Source organism: Bison bison, unplaced genomic scaffold (assembly GCF_000754665.1).
Source record: "Bison bison bison isolate TAMUID 2011002044 unplaced genomic scaffold, Bison_UMD1.0 scf7180017864183, whole genome shotgun sequence".
Taxonomy (NCBI): domain Eukaryota; kingdom Metazoa; phylum Chordata; class Mammalia; order Artiodactyla; family Bovidae; genus Bison; species Bison bison.
In genome coordinates, this window is record NW_011494755.1 from 3,120,459 (window position 1) to 3,143,541 (window position 23,083).

The following is a 23,083-nucleotide window of genomic DNA, read 5'->3' on the forward strand; positions in this document are numbered from 1 at the left end:
AATGAGTAAAAAAAAAAAAAAAGAAATCAAAAGGGAAATCAAAAAAATATCCTGAGAAATGAAAATGGAAATACAGCCTACCACAACTTAAGAGATGCAGCAAAAGCAGTCCTAAAAGAAAAGTGTGTAGCAATAAATGTCTACATTAAGAAAAAAAGAAAGATCTCGAATAAATGACCTAACTTTAAACCTTAAGGACCTAAAAAAATAAGAACAAATTAATCCCAGATTTAGTAGAGGAAAGGAAATAAAGATCATACTGGATATAAAACAGATACTATAAAGAAAACACATCTTTTTGTAAAAGATAAGCAAAATTGGCAAACGTTTAGCTAGGTCAACTAAGAAAAAAAGAAGATCAAATATAATCAGAAATGAAAAATGAGACATTACACCTAAAAACAGAAAAGCTATGGATCATAGGAAACTACTGTGAACACTGATATGCCAACAAACTAGATAAGCTTCCAAGGCTGAATCATAAATAACAAAAAATCTGAACGGACCAAATAGTAGTAAGGAGACTGAATCAGCGATCAAAAATCTCCAAACAAGGAAGAGTCCAGGATTACACAGCTTCACAGATGAATTTTATCGAACATTTATAGAAGAATTAATACCAACCCTTCTCAAATTTTTCCAAACAATAGAAGAGGAGTAAACACTTACAAACTCATTTTATGATGCCATCATTACCCTGATACCAAAGTCAGACAAGGACACTACAAGATAATTATAGACAACTATCCCTGATGGATACAGATGCAAGTTTCCTCAACAAAATATTAGTAAACCATTCAATAGGACATTCAAAAGGATTAAATACCATAATCACTTGGGGTTTATCCCTGGGACACAAAGATGGTTCAACACATGCAAATCAATACCTGTGATACACCACATTAACAAAATGAATAAATATCATATTATCATGCCAAAAGATGCAGGAAAAAACATTTTACAAAATTCAACACTTTTTCATGATAAAACTCTCAACAAATTAGGCTAGATAGAATGTACCTCAACAAACAAACTGAATAATAAATGCCACAGCTCATCTCATTCTAAGTGGTGAAAGTTTGAAAGCTTTCTCTCTAAATTGAGGAACAAGACAATGATGCCCACTCTCACCACTTTTATTCAACATAGTACATAAAGTCCTAGCCTGAACAACTAGGCAACCAAAAAAAAAATGAGGCATACAAATTGGATGGGAAGAAGTAAAATTTTCTGTTTGTAGTTGATATGATATTTATTACATGTTGAGAACATGAAAGACTTCACCCAAAAGCTATTAGAATAAACAAATTCAGTCAAGTTGCAAAATATAAAATCAGTATACAAAAGTCAGTGTTGTGTTTCTGCAAATTAATGAACTATCAGAAAGACAAATTAATAATCCTAGTTACAGCTGCATTAAAAATGAATATAATACTTAGAAATAAATTTATACAAAGAAGTTGAAGATCAGTACATAGAAAACTGTTTTAAAAAACTGATGAAAGAAATCAAGGAAGACACAAATAAATTGAAAGATATTCCATGTTCATGGATTGGAAGAACATTAAAATGTCCATACTACACAAAGCAATGCACATATTCAATGCAATACTTATCAAAACTGCAGTGGTATTTTTCACAGAAATAGAAAAAAAATCCTAAACTTTATTAAGATAACAAAAGGTTTCAAATAGCCAAAACAATCTTAAAAAGAAGAACATAGCTAAAAGTGTTACACTCCCTGATTTTAAACTATATATTACAGAGTTAAAGGCGGGGGGGGGAAACAGGTTTTTTTCATGATATAAAAATAGACACATATATCAATGGAACAGAGTAGATACCCTAAAAACAAGCCAATGCATACATGGCCAATTGGTTTTTGGCAAAGGAGCCAATAATATACTGTGGGGGAAGATGAATCTCTTCAATAAATGGTGTTGGGAAAACTGGGTATCCACATGCAAAACAGGATGAAACCAGACACTGTATCTTACGTCATACACAAAAATCAACTCAAAATGAATTTAAGACTTGAACATAAAATCTGAAACTCATAGGGAAAAAACAGGGGAAAAGCTCCTTGACATTACATGGGTCTTGGTAATAATTAGGGGGCTTGGGGTTGTTTTGTTTTGTTTTTGCCATGCCATGTAGCTTGTGGGATCTTAGCTCCCTGACCAGGAACTGAACCCAGACTCACTGCAGTGAATGCACTGAGTCCTAACCATTGAACTGCCAGGGAATTCGCTTGGTAATAATTTTTTGGATTTGACACCCAAAGCAAAAGCAACAAAAACAAAAATAACCAAATGAGACTACATCAGACAAAAAATTCTGAATACAGAGGAAACAATCAATAAAATGAAAAGGCAATCTATGGAATGAGAGAAGATAATTATAAACCACATATCTGATATAGGATTAATGTCTAAAAATATATAAGGAACTGAACGAACTCAAAAGCAAACTTCAAAAATCCAATTAAAAATGTGCAAAGGACCTGAATATTTTTTTCCAAAGAAGATATTTAAATGATCAACGGGTATCTGATAAGGTGTTCAACATCACTAATCATCAGTTCAGTTCAGTTGCTCAGTTGTGTCCGACTCTTTGCGGGAGTCCATCACCAACTCCCAGAGTTTACCCAAACTCATGTCCATTGAGTCGGTGATGCCATCCAAGCATCTCATCCTCTGTCGTGCCCTTCTCCTCCTGCCCTCAATCCTTCCCAGCATCAGAGTCTTTTCAAATGAGTCAGCTCTTCGCATCAGGTAGCCAAAGTATTGGAGTTTCAGCTTCAACATCAGTCCTTGCAATGAACACCCAGGACTGATCTCCTTCAGAATGGACTGGTTGGATCTCCTTGCAGTCCAAGGGACTCTCAAGAGTCTCCTCCAACACCACAGTTCAGAGAAATGCAAATCAAAGCCACAGTGAGATATCACCTAACACTTGTTAGGATGGCTATTATTAGAAAGACAAGAAATAACAAATGATGGTAAGGATGTAAACGGAACCTTTGCGCACCATCAGTAAGAGTATAGATTGATGCAACCACTGCAGAAAACAGTATGGAGATTCCTCAAGAAAATAAAATTAGAATTGACATATTATTCAGTATGAAAGTGTTATTTCAAAGAAATATCTGTACTTCCATGCAAATTGCAGCAATATTCACAATAGTCAAGGTATTGAAACAACATCAGGGTCTGTCAACTGATGAATGGATAAAGACAATGTAGTGTGTGTGTGTATATATATTTATATATGCACACCATGGAATACTGTTCAGCCTTAAAAAAAAATCCTGCCATTTCGACAATGTCGATGAACCTGGAGAGCGTTATGACAAAAAAATAATGCCAGACAGAGAAAGATGAGTGTATGGTATCACCTATATGTGGAATCTGATAAAGCCTAGTCAAACTCTTAGTAGAATGGTGGCTGTCAGGGAAATAGGGAGAGGCTGGTAAAAAATGTACACACTTTCAGTTATAAGATCAATGAGGCCTGAAGATATAATGTATAATGTGGTGATTATAATTGATAAAGTTACATAATTAAAATTAGCTAGGAGAGAATAACTTAAATGTTTTCACACAAAAAAGATAAATATGTGAGGTGATGGTTATGTTTTAAGTAACTTGATGATGGGACTCCTTTTACATATATATATATAAATAAATCATCCTATAGAATATTTTAATTATATTAAATTTTATTTGTGAATTATACCTCAACAAAACTTAAAAATCTAATACATATGCACATAATAGATAATTGATGATAGAAATCACCACTGGAATATCAGAAACTTTTCATGTTTTATATATATTATCTAATTTAATTCCCAGACACCTTGTGAATTTATATAACCATGTTAAGGTAAACCTTTGGTGTCAGTATTATTAACTGACAACAGAATTAGCTAAAATTTTTATTGTTATACTTTTCAGTCCAGCAACTTGAAATATCTAATAAAAAATAAATCGACATTCTCCCTACCCCCCCCAAAAAAAACTTTCTGAAGCTTAAAAACTGAGAGAGAGAAAAGATAATGGCCTAGAAGGTACTTGAAGAACACTCAGGATGGGGTAAAAGTCCTTCTAGATGCTTTGCCAATGTTAACTTTGTTTACATGAAAGAATGGCAATTTATTGTCTCACAGTTAGAGAGACTGGAAATTCACAGTCAAGGTGCTGGCAGAGCCCTGGTCCCTCTGAGGGCTCTAGGGAAGGGTTTTCCCTTGCTTCTTCCTAGCTCTGGTGGCTGCTGACAATCCTTGCTATGCCCTGGCTTGTAGCTGGATCATGCCTCTGTCTGCCTATGTCTGGGCCTCATGCCCTTTTCTTACAGAGATACCAGGCTTTTAGGGGCCAGGCTACCCTCACAACCACTCTCTGAAGTAGGTATTCTTATATCAGCCACCATTTTTTTAGGTTAGCCAAGAAGATGTTTCGTTTGGGGTTTTCCTTGATAACCTGTGGAAAAGACTTGAACACAGTTTTTGGTCAAACCAAGACAAATAGGGAAACTGAAACAGAGGTTTTTAATTTGGGGCTTTCTTTTAATTTTGTTCAAAACTAAAGGTCTAGTGAAAGACAAAGCTGGCATTTGAACCCAGCCATCCTTCCTCTATAGCAAATGCTCTTAATCCCAAAGCCACATGGTATGTAGCCAGAGAAAGAACCCCTCAGAATTGGTTGATGTAAATTTTTAGACTTGACTTGATTACACCGAGGCCACATCAATGAAAAGACAGCCACACCCAAAAAATTTCCTGAAAATATTTGAATAGACAAATACTTTAATACACTAAAAAAGACTTTACAAGCATTTAACCTGAAAACAAAACAAAGCAGAACAAAAGAAGTTACTTTTGGAGAAGCAGTAATCATGCTAACCTGAGACCTCTCTTCTGTCATGCTAAATGCCAAAGACAATGAAATCATCTTAGTGAGGTTTGAGGAAGGCTGGCTATGGGCCAAGAATTTTATAACCAGCCTGGTTGCTGCTCATATGTTAAATCAAAGGCATTCCATGAAGGAGCAGGTTCAGAAAATAAATGCCACCACACGCCCTTCTTCAAAGAAATCAGTGGAAGACACATCCGTATCCTAAATGACCAGAAAGATTAATCAAAATTAAAAGCTTATGGGGAATTTGTGGCTAAAGGAGGCTAATGATGAGTAGGAAAACAGGTAAACATAGAGTCTTGGAGTTTAACCAAAAATGACTGGGGAAAATATAGTTCAAAACTGAATGCAAATGTCAATTAAATTCTGGACATGGAAGAGATATGATACACAAAAGAATAATTTAATAAACACAGTCTGGTGTGCCTAATCCAAAATTATATTTTAAGACTGAGAAGTGTTAAGTGGGAAGAAAAACCTCACTTGATTTCTCATCTAAACTGCTTGGCTGTAGAGGAATCAGAATGTATACTTTCATTTCTAACTTTGAGATTTAAAAAGATAGGAGGTGATGAATGCTGGTCAACTCCAGCAATGATCAAATTCCTATAAACCTCATCTCACACCAAGATCTTGATAGCTCTCTAAGCTTGAGCTACAGGGTAATAGTTTTTTTTTTAATATTACTGTTGGGTTATTTATTTTTTTAAAGGATTTTTTTTAAAGGCTTCCTTATCCCATTAGTCCTTTTCATCTACCATTCCTTCTGGATGGAATGTCTCCACCTTGATCACCATTTTTTCCTTTAACGAGCTAACCTTCTACACACTCTTCACATTTTAGGTCACATTCAGTTTCTTGAGGAATTTCCTAAGAACTTCATGCTACTTTGTCAACTCTCTTTGTCATGGAATTTCATACAACTGCATTTCTTTGTTTTGGGGGATTTATCAGTATAAAATCATGATTTGTAATGTAATTATTTGCATCTGTTAATTACTGCAATTCTTCTATCTATTTTGCCCACTGCTGGCTCACCCCATCAGGGACCTGTGGTTTGTTTTTTTTTTTTCCCCTTTATTTCTGTGCCTGAAGTCTGGCAAACTGCCTGCCACATGGGAAGAAGATCATGTTTGTTGAGAAATTAATAGAAAATATAAAACAAGTAAAACACAGTTCAAACAGCAGAAGACATAAACATCAAAGAATGAAAAATAGAAAGCATAAATGATTGAAGAATGAGTATATATTTCAATTATGACATTCTGCATCTGTAGATTAAGCTGCTTCATTTAAGTCAAACACTCCTAAAGTAAGCCTACATAATGCCAAGGGACAACTTTGTTGTTGTTGAGTCACTAAGATGTGTCCGAGTCTTTGCAACCCCATGGACTGCAGCATGCCAGGCACCTCTGTCCTTAATATCTCCCTGAGTTTGCTCAAATTCATGTCCATTGAGTTGGGAATGCTATCTAACCATCTCATCTTCTGCCATCCTCGTCCCCTTTTGCCTTCAATCTTTCCCAGCATCAAGGTCTTTTCCATCCCAACTTAAAAAGTATGAAAATAAGAATAAAATCATTGGGTGGTGAAGATATAGCAAGAAAATATAAAATAAAAAAAGCAGAGCTAGTGATAATTTCCAACAATATAGAATTCAAGTTTCTTAGAGCACCTTATGTAAGCACGAAGATAAATGGAAATTGTTTTAGGATATTTTAACCCATCTTTCAGTCATAGATTTGTCATGGAAGAAAAAAAGAGTGTTACTGTTGTTCAGTTACTAAGTCATGTCCAACTCTTTGTGGACTGCAGCATCCAGGCTCCTCTATCCTCTGTGATCTCTCAGAGTTTGCTCAAATTCATGTTCATTGAGTCAGTGATGCTCTCTAACCATCTCATCCTCTGCTGCCCTTCTCATTTTGCCTTCAGTCTTTCCCAGCATTAGTTTTGTTTTGTTTTTCCAATGGGTTGACTTGTCACATCAGGTGGCCAAAGTATTAGAGCTTCAGCTTCAGAATCAGTCCTTCCACTGAATACTCAGGCTTAATTTCCCTTAGGAAACTCAAAGAGCTTTCTCCAGCACCACAATTTGAAAGCATCAATTTTTCAGATCTCAGCCTTCTTTATGGTCCAACTCTCAGATCCATACATGACTACTGGAAAAACCATAGATTTGACTACATGGACCTTTGTTAGCAAAGTGATGTCTCTGCTTTTTAATACACTGTCTAGGTTTGTCATAGCTTTTCTTCCACGGAGCCAGTGTCTTTTAATTTTGTGGCTGCGGTCACTGTCCACAATGATTTTGGAGCACAAGAAAATAAAAATCTCTTACTCTTTTACACTTCTCCCCTTTCTATCTACCATGAAGTGATGGGATTGGAGGCCATGATCATGGTTTTGAATGTTGATTTTATTTAAGCCAGCTTTTTCACTCTCCTCTTTCATCTTTATCAAGAGGCTCTTTACTTTCTCTTCACTTTCTGCCATTAGAGTGGTATAATCTGTGTATCTGAGGTTATTGATATTTCTCCCAGCAATCTTGGTTCCAGCTTGTAATTCATCCAGCCTGGCATTTCACATGATGTACTCTGCATATGTGAAAGTCCCTCAGTCGTGTCTGACTCTTTGCGACCCCATGGAATTCTCCAGGCAAGAATACTTAAGTGGGTTGCCAGGCCCTCCTCCAGGGGATCTTCCCAACCCAGGGATTGAACCCAGGTCTCCTGCGTTGCAGGCGGATTCTTTACCTCCTGAGCCATGAGGGAAGCTGTACTCTGCATAGAAGTTAGATAAGTAACATGATAATATACAGCCTTGTCATACTCCTTCCAATTTTGAACCAGTCAATGGTTCCATGTCCGGTTCTAATTGTTGCTTCTTGACCCATATACAGGTCTCTCAGGAGGCAGGTATGGTGATCTGGTACTCCTGTCTCTTTTAAGAATTTTCCACTTTTGCATTCCAATCCCCTATGATAAAAAGGACATCTTTTTTGATGTTAGTTCTAGGTGTTGTAGGTCTTCATAGCACTGACCAACTTCAACTTCTTCAGGATCCATGATAGGGGCATAGTACTGAATTACTGATGTTGAATCCATGTTCCTTGGAAAGGAACGAAGATCATTTTGTCATTTTTGAGGTTACACCCAAGTACTGCATTTCAGACTCTTTTGTTGATTATGAGGGCTACTCCATTTCTTCTAAGGGATTCTTGCCTACAGTAGTAGATATAACGGTTATCTGAATTAAATACACCCATTCCTGTCCATTTTATGAGACTGATGTGCTGCCCGCTGCGCTAAGAAGGCGCTTCATTCCTGTCCATTTAAGTTCACTGAGTCTTAAGATGTTGGTGCTCAATCTTGCCATCTCCTGCTTGAACATGTCAAACAGTGATAATTTAAGTATTAAGATTAATTATATATATATACATACATATATATATATATATATGGGCTTCCCTAATGGCTCAGAGGGATATCGTTATTTATACAGTTCATAAATACATCAAAGTGGTACCTATCAAGATACTTTGAGTGCCCAGTGGAGTAATTAGAGAAATATGACTTTTAAATAGGCTATGAACACATGTATATAAATGAATAATCCAATACCCAGACATTGCCAAGGTCACATATTCGTCCATGTTGCCAAATAACTAGAAATGCTGTTACAAATGTGAATTTTAAGTGTTTCTCAAGATTGGAAATCTAAGTAACATTGTTCCAAATTACTATTAGGAGAAAGATAAATTTGACAAACTATAAACTCCTTTTAAAGTGTTTAAAATGAGATTATCCAAACAAAAAATTTTTAAGTACAAAGATATTCTCAAAAAGAAATGTCAAGTACTAAATGATTTTTCATAAATATTAAAGAATTAATAAATACTAAAGGAGAACTGAAGGAAATAATACAAGCAGAAAACATTGATTCTATGAACTATTTAAAATTATATAAATTAAAGCCCTATTTTTTGAAAAACATTTAAATAAAAAAGTCTTTGAAAATCTAACCAGTAAATAGAGAAAAACAAGATAATTAATATTGGGAATAAGAAAGATCTTATTAAAATCCCCATGGTAGAAATTTTGGTTTTAAAAAAATATATGAATATATTCCACTAGAATAAAATTCAACATTATCAGTGAAATGGGAGGATTTAGAGGAAAATACTGAACTAGTTAAAAAAGAAAAAAGGTGAATTAAGCAATAAAAACCAAGATAGAGCTTGAAAAGTTTACTAAATAACAAAATTATCTCCACAACTACAAGAAGTTTGATGAATTCTTTGATTTTTTGCAAAGATGACAATTCTCATTTCATGTCAATTTTTCTAGAACAAAGAATAAATTTAAGAAATGAGAATAATTTACCTTCTCTAAGAATGGTTGGTTTAAAATTTGGAATACTCATTAACATAATAGCTAGCCTAAGAGTTAACTCTTTTACATGAAAAAGTGAGATGAACCTAGATCCCAATCCATCCTCTCTTTAGGACTCATAGACCACTGACATTAGGAATGAACATAATGAGAAAAAAAAGAGAAGAGAGAAACAAGATGTGAAGGGACATGATTGTTAAATTCTAAATGAACTTAGGCAGCTGGCCACAGCAAGAAGGAAGTAACATTTGTGTCCACTCCAGCTCAGAAATCAAGCCACAAGATTTATTCATATTGTCTTTAGTTTTCCCAAACCACAGTGAATTAGATCTTTTCATCTCCATTTGGGCAGGTGAGAACTTAAGACTAACACTTCAGGTCACTTGCTCAAAGATCACAACAGTATTTAATGATGGAATTGGTGTTGAAAAGACACTTGCCTACCCTAACCTTTTCAGAAGGTCAACAAAGTCACCAGACTAGGGTAAAGGACAGATGGGAAGAAGTCACTAATGCAGAAACATTATTCTGTGAGAAGACCAGATGACAGCTCTGGAGAGACACTGTCACAGGACCATCATTATTTGCGTGTGGGCATCTTTTGAAGTTTCACTCTCTTTCGCTCTCAAGGCTAAGTCAACTTCCGGTAAGTCTGTCAAGTTATTTCGTTTAAATAGCTAATCCTGGTACCCAACTGTCTCCTTGTGATAATGCTAAGTCAGTGTCCAAAATGAAAAATAAAGATTTAAATTCTAGGCCTCTATAAAAGCTGTGCCTGGCCTATTTTCTCCAGCTTTCCATGCCAGGAATCAATCTCCACTGTGCATTTTCTGAGTCTCAGTGAGATGACAGAGCTTTCTAAATGGTACCCAAGCTTGAGAAAGCTAACAATCCTACAGTCTAAGCCTCTGACTTCAGACTCCCTAGGGGAGGATAGTAGGAACCTCAAGAACTCATGTGCAGTATTGGAAATAGCCAGGAAAATGCCTTGCTACTACACAAACTACGTATTTATAAGTATTATAGGTATGATTTATCGAACATGTTCAATAATTTAAGTTGTACTGAGTACCTCATGTTCTTTATCCCACTTAATCCTTACAGAAACCCTATGCAGTTGGGTATGTTAGTCATGAGGACTGTTTGTAAATAATCCAGTTTTTTCCTTCCAGCCATGTGGTAGGATGGCCCTTCCTTATCCTCTTTGAAGTTGAAGCTCAGCCTTGCGATATTTTTGTCAATAAAATGTGAGATGAATTGGCAGGTGTTACTTTGGGATAGATGCTTTAGGAGAAAACTACATTCTTTTTTCCTATCTCACCAATTATGGTAACATATGAAACCTCTATGAAACTGAATCCCCAAGTGACTCAGGTGACCAGAGCTCCCACACTGATCTTCAGCAGGGTAAAAATTCAACTTCTGTTGTTTAAAATCTGAGGCAGATTGTTCTAAACATGACAACATCAAACCTTCATTACTCATGCTCTTCTTATGTTGTGACATTGACACCCTTCTACCAAAAAGAATGGTCTGTGTTACCCTCAACCAGGGTCAGCCTGCAAACACAGCAGAAATGACACTATATAATGTCTTAAGTCATAAATTGGACTGTAACTTTTGTCTGTTCCTCTTGAGACACTCACCCATGGAATACAGGCTCTATGCTATGAGGAAACCAAGCAGACAGCAGGAAAGGCCACACTTCCAGCCGAGGTCCCAACAAATAGCCAGCCTGAACCACCAGACACATGAGTGCATAACCCTTGTTATGACCCAGCCTCCCGTTTTCTATCTGCTCTCTAATGAGGACGGGAGCAGACATAGGACGTTTCCACTAAGCTCTGCCCAAAGTACAGATTTGTCAGCAAAATTAATGTAGTTGTTTTAAACCACTAAGTTTTTTGGTTTTGGCGGGGTGGAGGGGTTCATCACAAAGCAATCTCTAATTGGAACAACTCCATTCAAGTTTTGCTATTGCCAGAACAAGTTACACATCCTAATGGATATACTAAACATCCTATTGTTTTCCCATTTTTTAAGTGGAGAAACAGAAGTGCAATGAGGTAAGATAACTGGTTCAAAGCACACAACCAAGGAAATATTGGCAGTATAGAAGAAATAGGAAAAGGAAAATAATACTGACACTTGTCACATGGACAAACTGCGCTATATTTGTTTAAATAGTATCCCATGAATTCTCAAAACAAAAACAAATCGCTTTGAGGAGAGTGTGGTATTTCCATTTTATAGTACCTTGAGGATTGAGACTTTTTTTCATACTTTTTATCTCCAGAATTAAGTGCACTTTTAAAAAATATCCTCAGTTAGTGTTTGATGGATTAAATTAAGTTGAACTGAATGGACAGAAGGTCAAGAGGGGCTTGGAGGAAGCCCAGGGTTGCATAGCTGCTGAGTTATCAGTCTCATAGTTAAACTCAAATGTGATTCACTCCAAAGCTGTGCCTTTTCTTTATATCACAGTTGGTAGTAAGGGCAGAGACATCTTATCCCAAGGATATCGGTCAAGTCCTAGCAGTATGCCCTGTGGGTGAGACAGATGACTGTTTTAGAAGTTAGGGCAGCATGGACAAATAACCCTCAGATAGAAGAAGCACGAATCTGGCTACTTCTGAGTGGCTCCAGGTTCTTGACAGAGCCCTGTTGCAATATCCAGCCTATCTCAATAGAGTAAACTTTGAGGGAAAAAAGCTCTATTTCACTAACACCTTGTTCTCAAATAAGGTCTCATTCACAGGTTCCCAGGTTTATGACTTCAAACATACTTCTTTGAAAGACACAATTTAATTCTTAGCAGTAATTATCTAGAATAATCCATGCTTTAATTATTGACCATTCACATACCTCCTTTTGTGGAGTACTCATTTCAAACATTGGATCATTTAAAAAATTGGACTCTTTTTTCTTATTGATTTGTGAGATTTCCTTATGTTTATGGATACGAATCAATTGCTTCCCATGAAATTGTATTGAATTTTATTACATGCTTCTTATAAATCTCTTAAATTGAATAATTTTTCCTTATTCATGCAACTAATGAAATTACTAATTTTTTTCAAAATGTTAAATCAATCTTTAATTCCTGAAATGAACTCAGTTTGGTTGCGATGTATTACCTTTTTCATATATCACTGAGTTAGATTTACAAATATTTTAGTTAAGAATTTTTAAATTATGCTCATGGGAGAAAGTGGCCAGTAGTTTTATTTTATTGTAACGTACATGTCAGGTTTTGGTATTAAGAATATGCTAATTTAATACGTTTCTTTTTCTATTCTCTGGAAGACTTTATAATTTTGTGTTATTTTTACTTAATGGATTAGAAAAATTCATGTGGAAAGCCATGTGGACCTAGAGATTTTTCCTCTGTTTTTCTATTTTTTTTTCCTATCAGTAACTAAGAAGTATGTTAGTTGTCAGTTTATATTTTTTGACCTAATGTTATTAAATATATATAAATTTAGAATTAGTATTTTTCCACTTGAATGAAAAAATTTTAGTGAAATATCCCACTTTAATCTCTAGTAATACTTCTTGTTTTCAAAAGTACTTTATTTGCTGTTAGTATAGTATATTAAATTTCTATCTTTATATTTAAGACTTATCTCATAATGTGCCTCTAGTTGATTTTTATTTTCTCTATTGATAGTATGACCAATTCTGGTGTTTAATTATGGCATTTAATATACTTATATGTAATATAACTACTGATATATTTGAGCTTAAATATACTGTCTTCTATTTGTCCCATTTACTTTGTGTTTCTTTATTTTCCTTTAAAAGATGTCCTATGTACTAATTATTTTAAAATTTGTTTATCTTCTCTTTGCATATATATATACTTTCATTTATTCATTTTTACAGGTTATCCTGCAGATTTCAATATGCATTATTGATTTACTTTTATAGGTTCCCAAACAATGGAAAGATTGTACAAAACTTTGGCTTCATTTATCCCCTTCTGATCTTCGTGATATACTCATATTTATGATTATTTTCATTTTTCCTGAGTTACCTGCTTCTATCTGGAATAAAATTTTTTCTTCCTGAGGAACTCTTTTTAGTATTTCTTTTAGTACAGTTTGGCTGGTTATCAATTCTTCCAATATTTTTGTCTGGAACCATCTTTATTTCACCTTAATTTTTGAGAGATATTTTTATTGGACATAAAGCTTTTTAAAGTTATTTTTGTTCCACTGCCTTCTGTCTTCCATCATTTCTACTGAAAAGTCAGTTATAACCTAATCTATAGCTAGATTACCTGTAGGTTCCTTACAGCTGTCAATTTTTTTTCCTTTGAGTACTTGGTTCTGTTTCCTGGCCCACCTCAGAATTTTGAATTGAATGTTGGCCATTTTTATTAAGGAGGCATTGGATGAATTTAGTTTCCTCTAGAAATTATTTTCTTCTTTGACCATTGACAGATTATCTCAGTCCAATCAGGGAATATGATGATTTGAGGATGTAGATGGTCTACCAAGATCTTTTCTAGAATTTTTATTTCACCAGCATCATGAAACTAAGAAAATCTCCACCTAGCTTTCTATCTCCTTAGAAGCTATTTTAAACATGTATACACTACTTTGGCATTGGCAAATACCTCTAGAAGAAATTGTGCTCAGAGTATTGTATTCAGTTTTCTCTTTCCTCTAGAATCTTGTCTCATCAGCTGCTGACTGCATTGGTAGACTTGAACTTCAGTTTTATTTCTCCAACTCATTAATACTGCCATATTTATTCTTCCAGTTTCTTATTTAATGCTATGTCCTCATTGCAAGCTGGCAAATGGTCCAATATAGTTTACCGCAATTCTTTTCCTTTCTCTTCGGAACCCTTGTCTCTCAAGCCCTGGGTTCTTTAGTTGCTCTTCTTCAAAGAGCTGCCTTTTCTATATTATATAACTTTTGTAGTTGTTCAGCACTGGAGGGTTAGTCTGATACTAGCTACTCCTTCATAGCCAGAAGAACAAATCTTATATTTAATTTTATAATATACACTAACCACCAAATTATGTGTCAGGAACATTTTTCTATGTTATTGAAAATTTTTTAAATATAACTTTCCGGGGCTACATGATATGCTACTATAATGAGTGTATCAGTGCTGACTACACCAATTCTCTGATATTACGTGCCTTCAGGCTACTTCCAATTTTTCACTACTTCAGGTTATTACTTGGGAGACTTTTGATATGTTTCCCTAGACATGCTGTTTACGTTTTCTGTGTATAAGATTGCTTCTGGTATGTGATACACTGTGATACATGAGCAGCTACCAAAAATTTTGCGACAAGCAAATAAATAGGAAGGATATGTGAGAAAAGCAAATTTTATATGATCTTGTGTGAAAGATTAATATATTATTCAAGAACAGATTAGTGAATTCACCATGAATGAAACAGTATGGGTTTAAATCTGAGTTTTATCACCTTACTAGCTGATAACCCTAGGAAAATTTATTTAGCCTTCATGAGGCTGTTTCCTCGTGTTTTAAAGACATAGTAATATCCTCTAGACAGAGTATAAATTTTTTAAAAGAAATAATTATCTATGTATGAAGCTCCCTTAAGAGCAAGGTTCAGACACTCATTTATTCACTAATTCAAAAAGTATTTATTGAGCATTTATATAAATATGAAGCATTGGGCATACAGCTGTTGACAAGTCAAATCTATGGTCACATGAAGTTTACATTGCATAGGGGTTGAGGCTGAAAATAAGTAAATAAGTAACTTAACTTAAGTAGTTACTAGTGCTATAAAGAAAAGTGAAGAAGGATAAAAGTTTCAAAGACATGGTTGTGATGCTGTTAATTTGAAATGCTTGCAGGAAAATTCTCTATAAGTAGGTAACTTTGCGCTCAGATGTCTGAAATGAGAAGGCAAGCCATTTGGAAATGTGGGGAAAAGATTTCCAGATAGAGAAAACATAAGTACAAATATCTAGATTGAAGGAGTTCAGTGGGTTCTGAAGCATGTAGAAAGTCAGTGTGATGGGAAAGGAATGGTTGAGAATGCCAGTAGTGAAGACACAGAGTTAGGCAAGGGCCAATTCAAGTAGGGCCAGTCTAACCATGATTGATGGGAAGCCATTGGAGAGTTTGATCTGGGGGACCTGTGATTATATTTTTAATTCAAACAAAACATTCATTGTGGCTTTTGTATGGAGGTAGTCAATAGGGGATAGTGTAGAAACAAGGGCTACTGCAGTCTTCTGTATCTTAAATCCCCTATACTTGACACTGTCTGGTATATAGTTGTGAACAATTAATTATGATTGTTACTTTTAAAAAAAACTGAACATTTGGACTTGGGAATATCTCAAAATGTCTGCTCTTGAATTATTAATTCACCAGTTAAGTATAGCACCAGGCAGAGACAAACTACTTTTACAGTTAATTGAGGTTCGTTCAAAAGCATTCTGAGTTCACAGGTAGACAGTGCAGTGTCAAGATTTTCAAGTGATTTTGAAAAAGAGCATCAATCAATATTCATCCATTATGGCATTAAAATTGACTGCCTAGGGAATCAACTGCAATACCCAGCAACTCGTTTCTTCATCCTTGTGTCAAAGCAAGAAGACTAGGGTTGGTGGTAAAACACTAATCCAATTTGTAGCCAAGAAGAAATATTGGAACATTTTTTGTTATTTCAAATTTTCAAGCCCTCATGACATCCAGTACTTTTATAAACTAAAACAATGAAGCATTTTTGCTTTAAATCTGGAAAACATGAAAGAGAGCAAACTTTAAAGTGTATTTAGGTTTTGTCATGTCTCACTTTCATGCATTGGAGAAGGAAATGGCAATCCACTCCAGTGTTCTTGCCTGGAGAATCCCAGGGATGGGGGAACCTGGTGGGCTGCCATCTGTGGGGTCGCACAGAGTCGGACACGACTGAAGTGTCTTAGCAGCAGCAGCAGGACACTAAACATGAGTGTCTCTGATCTCCAGAGAGATCAAGGTGGACACCACGTGTGGCTGTTCATAAGTGGCCTCCATAAAACATCAGAAGTTTGAGAAACAGGTACTCAGGTGTTTGGAGAAATGGATAATCTATACTAAGAGGTACTAGAAATTATCCTCCTAGTAGACTTGATAATTCTTATCAACAAAACGGTTGCTGGCTTCTCAAGTAACTGCCACAGGATTCAGTTCAGTTGCTCAGTCGTGTCCGACTCTTTGCAACCCCATGAATCGCAGCACGCAAGGCCTCCCTGTCCATCACCAACTCCCGGAGTTCACTCAGACTCATCCATCAAGTCAGTGATGCCATCCAGCCATCTCATCCTCTGTCGTCCCCTTCTCCTCCTGCCCCCAATTCCTCACAGCTTCAGAGTCTTTTCCAATGAGTCAACTCTTCGCCACAGGATTAGTCAATGCATAATAAATACTGACTGAACAAAATCCTCATCTGATGACAGAGCAGAAAGGCATTCAGTTCAGTTGCTCAGTCGTGTCCGACTCTTTGCGACCCCATGAATCACAGCACGCCAGGCCTGCCTGTCCATCACCAACTCCCGGAGTTCACTCAGACTCGAGTCAGTGATGCCATCCAGCCATTTCATCCTCTAGCATCTCAATATTTATTTGTTAACAAAAGTATTGTCAAATTTTATATAATATAAAAATATATTAATTAGATTCTATGTTAGATAGTAGGAAAATAAACATAACAATCTAGTGAAGGAATCAGTCATTTAAAAAAAAAAAAAGCAATTGTAAGAATAATGGAAAAGGTACTGGAATGAAACATTCCATTATAATAGAGAGTGTGTTGGTACAATTAAATGGAAGTTCTGGAATTGGCCTTGGGTACTGACCAAGATTGTTGGGCAGTATGGAGCAGACAAAGTAGTTACAGTGTTGTGTAAAGAGCTTATCTTATACTAATCCCTCTGAGTTCACCTTGGGCTATAGACTCTGCTCTACCCTCTTAGCCTTTCTTACCCAGTTACTGCTGCTGCTGCTAAGTCACTTCCGTCGTTACTAGTTATTCTCAAATATATCCTTCTACTTTATTTTGTACATAATATTTTGTACCTCTTAATCCCCTACCCTTGTGTTGCCCCTCCCCACTACCCTCTCCCCACTGGTAACCACTAGTTTGTCCTGTATACTTGTGAATCTGTTTTGTTGTTGTTATTGTTGTTAGATTCACTAGTTTGCTGTATTTTAAAAATTCCATGTAAAAGTGATATCATACAATATCTGTCTTTGTCTGACTTATTTCATTTAACATATACCTTTCAAGTCCATCCGTGTTGTTGCAAATAGCAAAATTTCATTTTTTTTTAAATGGCTGAGTAGCATTCCATTGCATGGCTGCAGTCAGCATCCACAGTGATGTTGGAAATAAAATCTGTCACTGCTGCCACTTTTTCCCCTTCTATTTTCCATGAAGTGATGGAAGAAGATGCCATGATCTTAGTTTTTTGATTGTTGAGTTTTAAGACAGCTTTTTCACTCTCCTTTTCTACCTACATCAAGAGGCTTTTTAGTTCCTCTTCACTTTCTGCCAACCTCATCTGCCTATCTGATGTTGTTGATATTCTCTTGGAAATTGTGATTCCAGCTTTTGATTCATACAGCCTGGCATTTCACATGATGTACTCTGCATATAAGTTAAATAAGCAGGGTGACAATATACAGCTTTGTTGTACTCCTTTCCTAATTTTGAACCAGTCAGTTGTTCCGTGTCCGTGTCTAACTGCATGACCCACATACAGATTTCTCAGGGAACAACTATGCTGTTCTGGATCTTCCATCTTGTTAAGAATTTTCCACAGTTTGTTGTGATCCACATTATGCTAAAAGGCTTATTCAATGAAGCATAGTCAATGATGCAGTTGTAGATGTTTTTCTGGAATTCCCTTGCTTTCTCCATGATCCAGTGAATGTTGGCAATTTGATCTCTGGTTCCTCTGCCTTTTCTAAACCCAGCATGTACATCTGGAAGTTCTCAGTTCGCATATTGCTGAAGCCTAGCTTGAAGGAATTTGAGCATAACCTTGCTAGTATGTGAAATGAGCACAATTGTATGGTGCTCATTGAAATGAAAAGACATGAAATTAAAAGACACTTGCTTATTGGAAGGAAAGCTTATTAAATATTGAATTTAATATGCTTATAGACAGCATATTAAAAAGCAGAGGCATTATTTTGTTGACAAAGGTGCATATAGTCAAAACTATGGTTTTTCCAGCAGACACGTACAGATGTGAAATTTGGACCATAAGGAAGGCTGAGTGCACAAAAATTGATGCTTTAGAATTGTGGTGCTGGAAAAGGCTCTTGAGAATCCTTTGGACAGCAAGGCGATCAAACCAGTCAATACTGAAGGAAAGCAACTCTGAATATTCATTGGAAGAACTGATGCTGAAGCTCCAATATTTTGGCCACTGATGTGAAGAGCCAACTTATTGGAAAAGACTGACGCTGGGAAAGATTGAAGGCTAAAGGAGAAGGGGGCAGCAGAGGATGAGATGGTTAGATAGCATCACTGGCCCAATGGACATGAATCTGAGCAGTCACAGGGAGGGAGAAGAGAACAGATGAGCCTGGCTTGCTGCTGTCCATGAGGTCGCAAAGAGTCAAGCACAACTTAGAGGCTGAACGACAGCAAAAGCATTCTGCTATATAATGTACCACATCTTTATCCATTCATCTGTTAATGGACACTTAGGTTGCTTCCATATCTTGGTAACTGTGAATCATGCCATTAGGAGCTTTAGGCTACGTGTATCTTTTTGAATTTGTGTTTTTGTTTTTGTTTTGTTTCTCAGATATATACCCAGGAGTGGAATTGCTGGGTCAGATTGGTTTTAGCTTTTTGAGAAACAATGTTTTCTATAGCGGCTATACCAATTTACATTTCTACCAAGTGTACAAGGGTTCCCTCTTCTCCACATTCTTGCCGACATGGGTTATTTTGTTCTTTTTGATGATAGCCATTCTGACAGGTGTGAGGTAATAACCTCATTGTAGTTTTGATTTGCATTTCCCTCATGCTTAGTGACGTTGAGCATCTTTTCATCTGCCTGTGAGTGTCCTCTTTGGAAACGGTCTTCTGTCTGTTTTTTTTTTAAATCAAGTTGTTTTTGATGTTGAACTGCATGAACTGTTTATATGTTTTGGATATTAACCCCTTATCAGTCATGTCATTAGAAATTTTTTTTTCCATTCATTAGGTTGTCTTTTCAGTTAACTAATGGTTTCTTTGCTGTGTTCACACATATATTCTTCAAAATAAATTTTTGAATGATTTCATCAAGTTCCAAAAGAAAACTCCATTGGAATTCTGATTGACATCCTCTTACTCCTATGCACTAATTTAGAAGAATTTATAGTCTTTATCCAGCAATTTCACTGCTGGGCATACACACTGAAGAAACCAGAAGGGAAAGAGACACGTGTACCCTAATGTTCATCGCAGCACTGTTTATAATAGCCAGGACATGGAAGCAACCTAGATGCCCATCAGCAGATGAATGGATAAGAAAGCTGTGGTACATATACACAATGGAGTATTACTCAGCCATTAAAAAGAATACATTTGAATCAGTTCTAATGAGGTGGATGAAACTGGAGCCTATTATACAGAGTGAAGTAAGCCAGAAAGAAAACCACCAATACAGTATACTAATGCATATATATGGAATTTAGAAAGATGGTAACAATAACCCTGTGTACGAGACAGCAAAAGAGACACTGATGTATAGATCAGTCTTATGGACTCTGTGGGAGAGGGAGAGGGTGGGGAGATTTGGGAGAATGGCAGTGAAACATGTATAATATCATGTATGAAACGAGTCGCCAGTCCAGGTTCAATGAACGATACTGGATGCTTGGGGCTGGTGCACTGGGAGGACCCAGAGGGAGGGTATGGGGAGGCAGGAGGGAGGAGGGTTCAGGATGGGGAACACAGGTATACCTGTGGCGGATTCATTTCGATATTTGGCAAAACTAATACAACATTGTAAAGTTTAAAAATAAAATAAAATTTAAAAATAAATAAATAAATAAATACTTGACTTTCTCATAGAGGGGCACAATCTGCCTCCCCATTTATTCAAATCTTAACTTGCATTGCTTGGTATAATTTTATAGTTTTCCTCTTTTTATCTAAAACATTTCTAATCATTCCTTTTTTGTTTTGGCTTATGATGAACTGAGTACTTTTGTATTTATATTTCTAACTGATGCAATTGCATTTTAAAAATCTCCTATTCAGGAACTTTGTTATCCTTTCCAACAGATCTTAAATTTTTCCAGTTAATGCTCTGATTGTAGCAGAAATAAAAAGTAAGTTCCCTCCCTCATTTTTCTGTTTCATGTAATATTTCATCACTTAGAGTTTCCACAAAATATCTTGGCCAAGGTGGAGATGCACTTTTACCTGTAGTCATCAGAGCTGGCCCAGCTCCTTTTTTTTTTTTTTCTTACTGTTGAACCTCACCTGCCTTACTGGGCTTTGTCAATTGAGAATGACTGGACCATAATCCATGGAGGGTCTAGAGTGTGCTAGGACTCTGGCTGCTTCCCTGACTGACAGATTCTAGTCAAGTCCTCTTCTGTTGTCTCCCTTTCTTCTAAGCTTCTAGGCATAAAAGACATTTACTAAGCCCCGTCCTTATAATGGAGCAAATCCCAAGACTTTATAGATGGTGGATCCTTCATGGAAGATACTAATCTCTAAGGACAACTGACAAAAAAAAAAGATGTCCTTTTTATTAGAGGGGACTGGAGTGCAAAAGTAGAAAGTCAAGAGATACTTGGAGTAACAGGCAAATTTGGCCTAGGAGTACAAAGAGCAGGGCAAAGGATAACACAGTTTTCCCAAGAGAATGCACTGGTCATAGCAAAAACCCTCTTTCATGAACAAAAGAGAAGACTCTACACATGAACATCACTGAATGGTCAATACCAAAATCAGATTGATTATATTCTTTGTAGCCAAAGATGGAGAAGCTCTATACAGTCAGCAAAAACAAGACCAGGATCTGACTGTGTTTCAGATCATGAACTCCTTATTGTCAAATTCAACTTACAATGAAGAAAGTAGGGACAACCACTAAACCATTCAGGTATGACCTAAATCAAATCCCTTATGATTATACAGTGGAAGTGACAAATAGATTCAAGGGATTGGAGCTGATAGACAGAGTGCCTTAAGAACTATGGATGGAGGTTCCTGACACTGTACAGGAGGCAGTGATCAAGACCATCCCCAAGAAAAAGAAATGCAAAAAGGCAAAATGGTTGTCTGAGGAGGGCTTACAAACAGCTGGGAAAAGAAGAGAAGCAAAAGGCAAAGGAGAAAAGGAAAGATATATCCATCTGAATGTAGAGTTCCAAAGAACAGCAAGGAGAGATAAGAAAGCCGTCCTCAGTGATCAATGCAAAGAAACAGAGGAAAACAATAGAATGGGAAAGACTAGAGAGCTCTTCAAGAAAATTAGAGATAGGGGAACTTTTCACGCAAAGATGGGCTCAATAAAGAACAGAATGGTATGGACCTAACCCAAGTAGAAGATATTAAGAAGAGGTGGCAAGAATACACAGAAGAACTATACAGAAAAGATCTTCATGACCCAGATAACCATGATGGTGTGATCACTCACCTAGAGCCAGACATCCTGGAATCTGAAGTCAAGTGGACCTTAGGAAGCATCACTAGGAACAAAACTAGTGGAGGTGATGGAATTCCAGTTGAGCTATTTCAAATCCTAAAAGATGATGCTGTGAAAGGGCTGCACTCAATATGCCAGCAAATTTGGAAAACTCAGCAGTGGCCACAGGACTGGAAAAGGTCAGTTTTCATTCCAATCCCAAAGAAAGGCAATGCCAAAGAATGCTCAGACTACCGCAAACTGCACTCATTTCACACACTAGCAAGGTAATGCTCAAAATTCTCCAAGCCAGGCTTCAACAGTACATGAACTGTGAACTTCCAATGTTCAAACTAGATTTAGAAAAGGCAGAGGAACCAGAGATCAAATTGCCAACATCCATTGAATCATCGAAAAAGCAAGAGAGTTCCAGAAAAGCATCTACTTCTGCTTTACTGACCAAGCCAAAGCTGTTGACTGTGTAGATCACAGCAAACTGTGGAAAATTCTTCAAGAGACTGGAATACCAGACCACCTTACCTGCCTCCTGAGAAATCTGTATGCAGGTCAAGAATCAACAGTTAGGACTGCACATGAAACAACAGACTGGTTCCAAATCGGGAAAGGAGTACATCAAGGCTGTATATTGTCACCCTGCTTATTTAAATTATATGCAGAGTACATCATGCAAAATGCCAGGCTGGATGAAGCACAAGCTGGAATCAAGGTTGCTGGGAGAAATATCAATAACCTCAGATACACAGATGACACCACCCATATGGCAGAAAGTGAAGCACAACTAAAGAGCCTCTTGATGAAACTGAAAGAGGAGAGTGAAAAAGTTGGCTTAAAACTCAACATTCAGAAAACTAAGATCCTGGCATCTGGTCCCATCACTTCATGGCAAATAGACGGGGAAATATTGGAAACAGTGACAGACTTTATTTTTCTGGGCTCCAAAATCACTGCAGATGGTGCCTGCAGCCACGAAATTTTTTTAATTTCTTTTTTTTTAATTTATTTATTTTAATTGGAGGCTGATTACTTTACAATAGTGTAGTGGGTTTTGCCATACATTAACATGAATAAGCCATGGGTGTACATGTGTTTCCCATCCTGAAGCCCCCTCCCACCTCCCTCCACA